The sequence below is a fragment of the Phodopus roborovskii genome, unplaced genomic scaffold, assembly GCF_943737965.1.
Source record: "Phodopus roborovskii unplaced genomic scaffold, PHOROB, whole genome shotgun sequence".
Lineage (NCBI taxonomy): Eukaryota > Metazoa > Chordata > Mammalia > Rodentia > Cricetidae > Phodopus > Phodopus roborovskii.
Window position 1 is genome coordinate 6,763,607 of NW_026126613.1, and position 8,617 is coordinate 6,772,223.

Consider the following 8,617-nt stretch of genomic DNA (forward strand, 5'->3'; position numbering starts at 1 on the left):
TATGGTACATGTAAGTACATACAGGCAAAATAAGTATACACATAAAATAATAACTTAAAAAGAGTCAAAGTTATCTTTCCTGAAAGTTAGAAGAGCAATAACAGAAGTACACACAGAGACTATAAAGACACCAGAGTCTCTCCCTGGCTGGATATCTACTAAGTGGCATGTACTTGTTTGCCAGAGGGGAAACTGGCTAGGCTGGTATTTCAATAACTATGCAGGTGATCCCCCAAAAGTTTGGAACGTATTTCAACATAGATGTGGATGTATGCTTCCTTTCTAGAGAACCACCAATCCCTAAATATGTCTACATTTTGCATGATACTGAAGCAAAAAAAAAAAAAATAGGTAACTCAAGAAGACATCACAAGTGATAGAAGACTGAAGATGTCTTAACATCATCCCAAAGGAGGCCAGCAGTAAAGTGCTAGGCAGCTGAGGAGCTTGGTGTTCAAGGAAATGCTTCAGGAATGTCAGCAAGGGAAATTATCATCCGTATCCAGGAGAAATGTCAGGAATAGCGTGTGCAATTTAAACTAGAGTGAGAGCTTTGAAGTTTACTAGTGTTATTGCCAAATATCAGGGAAGTAGAACAAATTATTATATATTCCTGGTTTTGTGCTGTGAGAGTCAGGTGGGGGAAGTATCATCCTCCATGCCATGTGACAGCAGCAGGGCTGACAGAACATGTGGACAGGTGATCAGTGAAAATATATCGCGTTCACTTTTAAAATAATGGAAATGTGAGATAGACTAATATTTATTCTCTACATTTAAAAATATGGCTTTTTATTGATACGTAAAATAAGATTGTTTCTAACAGTCAGAGAGCTGCAGCTGGCAGGCAAGCATGCAGGCTGAGGGCATTGGGGGCAGTGCTCAGGGAGCATGGCGGATGCGGGACTGCGGGCTGCTGTGCAGAGGCCATGGCTGCCTTGTCCTCACCCTCCTGCCCTGGCTGCGGCCCGCTGGGTCCAGGAGCCCATTGCCCCATCACCCCATGCTCGGCTTCCCGCCTGCAGACAGCGTGAACATCAGTGCACACTTGTGGCCTCGTTACCAGGACATGCGGAGGCTGGTGCACGACTGTCTTTCCTCTGAGGTCTGCATCCTTCTAAACCGGCAGCCATCTAAGCCTGCGTGACGTTGAAGTCTATGGTTTGACTATGACTATATGCTGGCCCAGTATGCAGATGCCCTGTACCCTGAGATCTTCAACGCTGCCTGGGACATCTTGATAGAGCACAACAAATACCCTGAGGGAATTCGGAAGTACGACTATGACCCCAGTTTTGCCATCCGTGGCCTACACTATGACATTCAGAAGAGCCTTCTGATGAAAATTGATGCTTTTCATTATGTACAACTGGGAACAGCCTACAGGGACCTCCAGCCTGTGCCAGATGATGAAGTTATTGACCTATACAGTGGCACCCAGCACATCCCACTATACCAGATGAGCGGCTTCTACGGCAAGGGCCCTTCCATCAAACAGTTTATGAGTATCTTCTCACTACCAGAGATGGCACTGCTGTCCTGTGTGGTTGATTACTTTCTGGGCAATGGCCTGGAGTTTGACCAAGTTCATCTCTACAAGGATGCCATCCGGGATGTTTATGTGAAGGGCCTCATGTACCAGGGGATTGAACAAGACATGGAAAAGTACATCCTGAGAGGGGATGAAACATTTGCAGCCCGGAGTCGCCTGGTAGCCCAAGGGAAACAGCTGTTCCTCATCACCAACAGTCCTTTTAGCTTTGTGGACAAAGGCACATGCCTTTGTCCTGATTGGCACCAACACTTCAATGGTGATCGTCCAGGCAGACAAGCCCAACTTTTTCAAAAGCTTGATAAGAAGGGCTCCCTCCACTGGGACCAGATCCTCGCCTAGAAAAGGGCAAGATCTACAGGCAGGGAAAACTGTTTGACTTTCTTCGTCTGGCAGAATGGCTTGGGCCGCATATGCTCTACTTCAGTGACCACCTCTACAGTGGCCTGGCGGATCTCATGCTTCGGCATGGCAGGCGCACAGGAGCCATCATCCATGAGCTGGAGTGTGAGATCTGCATCATCAACACAGAACAGTACATGCCCTCATTGACCTGGTAGCAGGCTCTCACTGGGCTGCTCGAACACATGCAGACTTATCAAGATGCAGAGTCACGACAAGGTGCTGGCTACCTGGATGAAGGAGCAGCAAGAACTGAGATGCATCACCAAGGCCCTATTCAATGCCCAGTTTGGAAGCATGTTCGGCAACTTCCACAACCCCACCTACTTCTCCAGGCGCCTCGTGCGTTTCTCCGACCTCTACATGGCCTCCCTCAGCTGTCTGCTCAACTACCCTGTGGACTTCACTTTTTACCCGCACCTCACACCCCTGCAGCATGAGGCACCCCTCTGGATGGACCAGCTCTGCACTGGCTGCATGAAGACACCCTTTCTCCGTGGCATGGCCCACATCTGATGAGGGCACTTTTATTGTCCTGGACAGACAGACCCTCCGTCTTTGCAGCCCCAGACAACCTGACAAGCAATAAAAGTGGTCTCCGTCTTCAAAAAAAAAAAAAGATTGTTTCTAAATTAAATAAAAATAAAAAATAGACATAAAAAATGCTGGAGAAACCCACAGAAAGAGCTACCCTGGGCAAGTGGGAGCTCATGGACCCCAGTCGGACTGAATCAAGCCTCCTGAATGTGGGTGTCAGTTAGGAGACCTGGGAAGTCTATGGGGTCTCTGATAGTGGTGTCTATCTCTAGTATCTATCTCTAGTGCCAGTATCTATCTCTAGTGCACAAATGGGCTTTGGGAGCCCATCCCCCATAGAGAGATACTCTCTCAGCCTAGATACATAGGGAAGCACCTAGGCCCTGCCTCAAATGATGTGATAGACTTCGATGATTGCCCATGGGAGGTCTCACCCTCCCTGGGGAGTGGATGGGAGGGAAAGAAAGGGAAACTCTGGGGAGCATGGAAGGATGGGAGGGAGAAGGAACTTCAATTGATATGTAAAATAAGATTGTTTCTAAATTGAATAGAAATTTTCAAACTGGACATAAAAAATGTGGCTTCTCTTAAATTTCCAAGTTCACATTCCAAACATATTTAACCTGTTGATCAAATTTCTGTCTATCCATACTTGTTCTAGGAAGTATAGTTTCCAAACCCCTCTGAGCAGACAGTAGCTTGTCTGCTCCTCCTCCTGGCCTGGGGCTGGCTGTATAAGGAAGGACAGTTGGTCCAGTTGGATGAATTATGGTTTCTTTCAAAGATTAGCCAGTCTCCTTTAGGCATTTAACCCAATACTGGAGGTAATGGCGAGATGGATGGCTGTGATGGTTTGTTGGCAAATATGACACAGGGAGAGTCTGTTTACATAAATAATCATAAAACAGGTAGAATCTTTACAACCTATAACAGAAGGAAGAAAAGGAGAAGGCAAAGAGACAGAGATGCTCTGAGGAAGATCCTAGATAAACATTGTTCAAAAGGTCCTCCACCCAGACAGATCTAGTAAATGATATCTGCATTAGTTCTGTTGATTTCCAAAATGAGAGCCTATAAATTAAGCACCTAATCATCTGAGAAAAAGACAAATAAATAAATTTTGCCATCTCTAATTCTCCTGTGACATTTTGTATGTAACGTTAATTTTCCTTCAGAAGGATCCTATGATATAGACACTGCTATATCATTTTTTTAGGCACAACCTCTCTATATTGTCCTGGAACTTGCTTTACAGATCAGACTAGACTCAACTCACAGAGGTCTGTCTGCCTCTGCTTCCAGAGTACAGAGATTAAAGGCATGAACCACCACACCCAGCTAATATCACCATTTTAAAGTGAGGGAATTGAGGAACAGACATGGTAAGTAAGCTTCCAGATGCCATTCAATTTTTATTGATTGTTGTTTTGTTAAACATCTAACACAGGTTGTGCTCCAGGATCCATAAGCTCCAGGATAATAATTTATATGATATCAATCATATAAATATGAATTCATATAAATATGAATATTTTTTAAAGAAAGCTTATGATACATCATAATTTATTTAGGAGTTGCATTAAGCACAGTAAACAAACAATATAAAAGGACTCTGAGAAAACTGAAATCCCAAACCATTTGGAATTATGTGTTTGCTATGCATATTTAAAGTCATAAAACCTTCAACCTTCTTTGTGAAATGCCTCATTGAGCATCTTCTCTCAGAAGAGTTACAAAGAATATTGATATATGATAAAATCATTTTGAAAATTGGGATATTTATTTTAATTTTCCAGTGAATAAGCAAACATGAAATAGAGAATAATAATAAGACCAGATATTTATTAAGCACTCCACAGCTACAGTAACTTCTTATGCAGCAGTCCCTTTGCAGTTTAAAATTACTTTGTATATAATCTTCATCTTTCCATAACATATATTGACTAAAATCATAGGAAGCTAAGATTATTGTGTGTGATTAAGTTGAAATATTTAAGTTCTTTTTATTAAAATCAATACCATTGTAAGATAAAGTCAAAGATAACCCCTTCAGATGTTAATGGCCAACTAATGTAACAATAATAAGCAAAATATTGTGTTTGGGATCATTAAGAATTGAGCAATAACAGTTTACTGCTTTCAAATGAAGCCGGGGGGAAAAACAAAGTACAAAGTATGCAAACTGCCTTAGAAAACAGAAAGGATTCATACAAGACCAATACTAAGTGGTTTAACAGAATCAACTTTTATTTTCTTATGCCTTCATTACACTTTTTAATAAAAGTTCCTGGAGGCTTAGGTAGTAAAAACAGCTGCCCCCAGGCCTAATGACCTGAGTTAGATCCTTGTAATCCATACAAAGAAAGCAAAGGACAGACTTCCATAATTTATCTTCTGACCCCTCCTCCATATACATATTGTTGTGCACACATGCAAACACACACAATAAATAAATAAATGTAATTTTTAGGCAGTGTTTTTTTTTTAAGTTTCTTGTAAACTTTTAACAACAACAAGCAATCCATATAACAAAGAAGGGGGGTAAGCGATTGTCAAGAGAGACATTGTGTAACAAGAAGGTAGTTTCTAGTTTATCCAACAACATGAGCAGAATTTCAATGAATGACCTCCAGACTTGTATGGTTAACTAGTGTCTTCAGACAAGCTTTATTTGTTAGAGCACACACAAAATATCACCACAACACCCTCCAAGCATGCCCACAGACTAGACTGCTAGAGAGAATTCCTCAATTGAGGTTCCTTCTTCCCAGACGACTTGAATTTCTGTCAACTAAACAAAACTAAACAGCAAAAGGCAGCAGGAGGTTAAATAATGAAAATATATTGTATAGAATGTTTTAATTGAACCACACAGACAACAACTGCACAGAGAAAACCAACAAGTAAGCAACCAGCCTCCCAACAGGACAGACCAGTCTCTAGACTCTAGGCCTCAGGGAAAAATCTCTGGGTCCCTCCCCAACTGGTCTCAGCCATGCTAGCCTGTCAGCAGGTAAGCCTCCTACAGACAGGCTGTTCCACATCCCTACAAGACTCTGTAATCTACATGTCCCACTCTACCCCCAAACTCATTCACCTCAAACTTAGCACCTCCTTGAAACACAGATAGCAACTGCACCTATCACTCCAAGACAGGATCCTTGAGATACAGAAAGTAAATACAACAATAAAACCAAGATGCCAAGACACAGTGTGCACAGATTGGAGGAAGAGATGGGTAGATGCCAATCCAAGAATACACTCAACAACCCTAAAGAGAAATGTGACATCACCAGTACCTAGTGAACCTACAAAAGAAATACCTGAACACCCTAACACAGAAGACAATGACCTTAAAAATAAATGTATGAAGATGATAAAGACCTTTAAAGAGAAAACGAAAAATTCCCTCAAAGAAACTGAGGAAACAAAAAAAAAATCACACAGGTAACAATTCAAGATATGAAAATTGAAATAGAGGCAATTAAGGAAACAAAAAGTGAAAGAATACTAGAAATAGAAAATCTAGGTAAATGAACAGGAACTATAGATGCAAGCATAACCAAATGAATGCAAGTATCTGCCTTTATCAGAGTAAAGGGCTGGAAAAAGACTTTCCAATCAAATGGACCTAAGAAACAAGCTAATGTAGCTATACTAATATCTAACAAAATAGACTTCAGTATTTGAGAGAATTTTCACTAATAAATCCTTCACTATCATTTTCAAAAAAAAAACAAAACAAAATAGACTTCAAACTAAAGTAAATCAAAAGAAATTAAAGAAGGACATTTCATATTCATCACAGGAAAAATCCATCACAATGAAATCTGTCCTGAACACTTATGACCCAAACACAAGGGCACCCACATTGGTTAAAAAAAAATTACTAAAGCTTAAATCATACATCAAACTCTACACACTAATAGTATGAGACTTCAACACCCCACTCTCACCAGACAGAAAATTAACTGAGAAATAAGGGACCAAACAAATATTATGACTCAAATGGGCTTAATAGATTTCTATAGAACATTCCACCCAAACATGAAACAAAATACCTTCTTTTCAGCACCTCATGGAGCCTTCTCCAAAATGGAATAAACTCTTGTATCTTATCAGATCACAATGGCTTAAAGTTAGAATTAAACAACAATACAAATTCCAGAAAGCCTATAAACTCATGGAAACTGAGTAATACTCAGCTGAATCACCCAAGGGTTAAGTAATAAAGAAAGAAATTAAAGACTTCCTAGAATGCAGTAAAAAATGAATGCACAACATACCCGAAATTATGGGACACTATTAAAACAGTAGTATGGGGGAAATTAATAGCACAAAATGCCTACATAAAGAAGTTGATGAAATCCCACACTATGATAGACAAACTCTTATACAAATTAATGGAAAGGCAAAGAGAGAATATCCACATTAACAAAATTTGGAATGAAAAGGGGGACATAACAATAGACACTGAGGGAATTATCAGGTTATACTTCCAAAATGTATACTCCAAAAAAATTGGAAATTTCAAAAGAAATGAACAATTGTCTAGATAAATATCACACATTAAAATTAAATCAAGACCAGATAAACAATTTAAATATAATATATAATATAATATAATATAATATACCTATAACTCCTAATGAAATGTCTCAAAAAAAAAAAAAAAAAAAACCCAGGACCAGATTGGCTTCTGTATAGAATTCTACCAGGATATCAAAGAAGAACTAATTCCAATACTCCTAAAATTGTTCCACACAATAAAAACATAAGGAACATTAAGGAATATTGCCAAAAAACACTTTTTATGAGGCTCCAGTTATCCTGATACTAATACCACACAAAATGCACAAAATGCAACAATGGAAACTACAGACCAATCTCCCTCATGAACATGAATGCAAAAATATCTAATAAAATACATGCAAACTGAATCTAAGAACACCTCAGAAAAAAAGTGTTTACCATGACCAAAGAAGCTTCATCCCAGAAATTTGGGTTCGGTTCAATGTATGAAAATCTGTCAATGTACAAATTGACAAACTGAAAGAAAGAAAAAAACCATAGAACCATCTTATCAGATGTTGAAAAGGCCTTCAATAAAATCTAACACCACTTCATGATAAAGGTCTTGGAGAGATCAGGAATACAAGGAACATGCCTAAACATAATAAAAGCAATTTACATCAGACCTATAGCCAACATCAAATTAAACAGAAAAGAAATACAAATCTATTTTATCAAAAGCAGGAACAGGACAAGACTGTCTTCTCTCTCCATATCTGTTGAGTATAGGACCTGAAGTTCTATTTAGAGCAATAATACAACAAAAGTAGATCAAAGGCATACAAATCAGAAAGGAAGCAATCAAACTATCACTATTCACAGATGATATTGAAATATACAGGAGTGACCCCAAAAACTCTACCAGGGAACTCCTAAATCTGATAAACACCTTAAGTAGTGGCAGTACAAGATTAACTCAAAAAAATCAGTAGCCCTCCTATATACAAATGATAAATGGGCCAAGAAAGAAATCAGAGAAACATCACCTTTTACAATATCCACAAATGTAAAATAACTTGGGGTAACTCTAATCAAACAAGTGAAAAACATATATGATGAGAACAGCTCTAAAAAAAAAAATTGAAAAAGACATCAAAAAAAATGGAAAGATTTACCATGTTGCTGAATAAGTAGAATTAATATAATAAAAATGTCAGTCCTACCAAAAGCAATCTACAGAGTCAATGTAATCCCCATCAAAATCCCAAAACAATCTTCACAGACCTTGAAAGAATATTACTAAACTTTATATTGAAAAAAAACAGAATAGCAGAAAACAATCCTGTGCAATAAAGGAATGTCCAAAGACATTACCATCCCTGACTTCAAACACTATTATAGATTTATATTAGTAAAAACAGCATTGTATTGACATAAAAGCAGACACATGGAATGGTATTGAAGATTTGACATTAATCTACACACCTATGAACACCTAATTTTCAACAAATAAGCCAAAAACTATATAATGGAAAAATAAAAACATCCTTAACACATGTGCTAGAATAACTGGATGTCAAATAGATTCTTATCTATCACCATGAACAAAACTAA

At 38.7% G+C, this 8,617-nt stretch overlaps 1 pseudogene; it reads left to right on the forward strand.

Moving 5' to 3' along the window:
* The first annotated feature begins 929 nt into the window (after nt 1–929).
* On the forward strand, nt 930–2,573 carry LOC127237796 (5'-nucleotidase domain-containing protein 2-like; annotated as a pseudogene).
* Nucleotides 2,574–8,617: the final 6,044 nt, after the last annotated feature.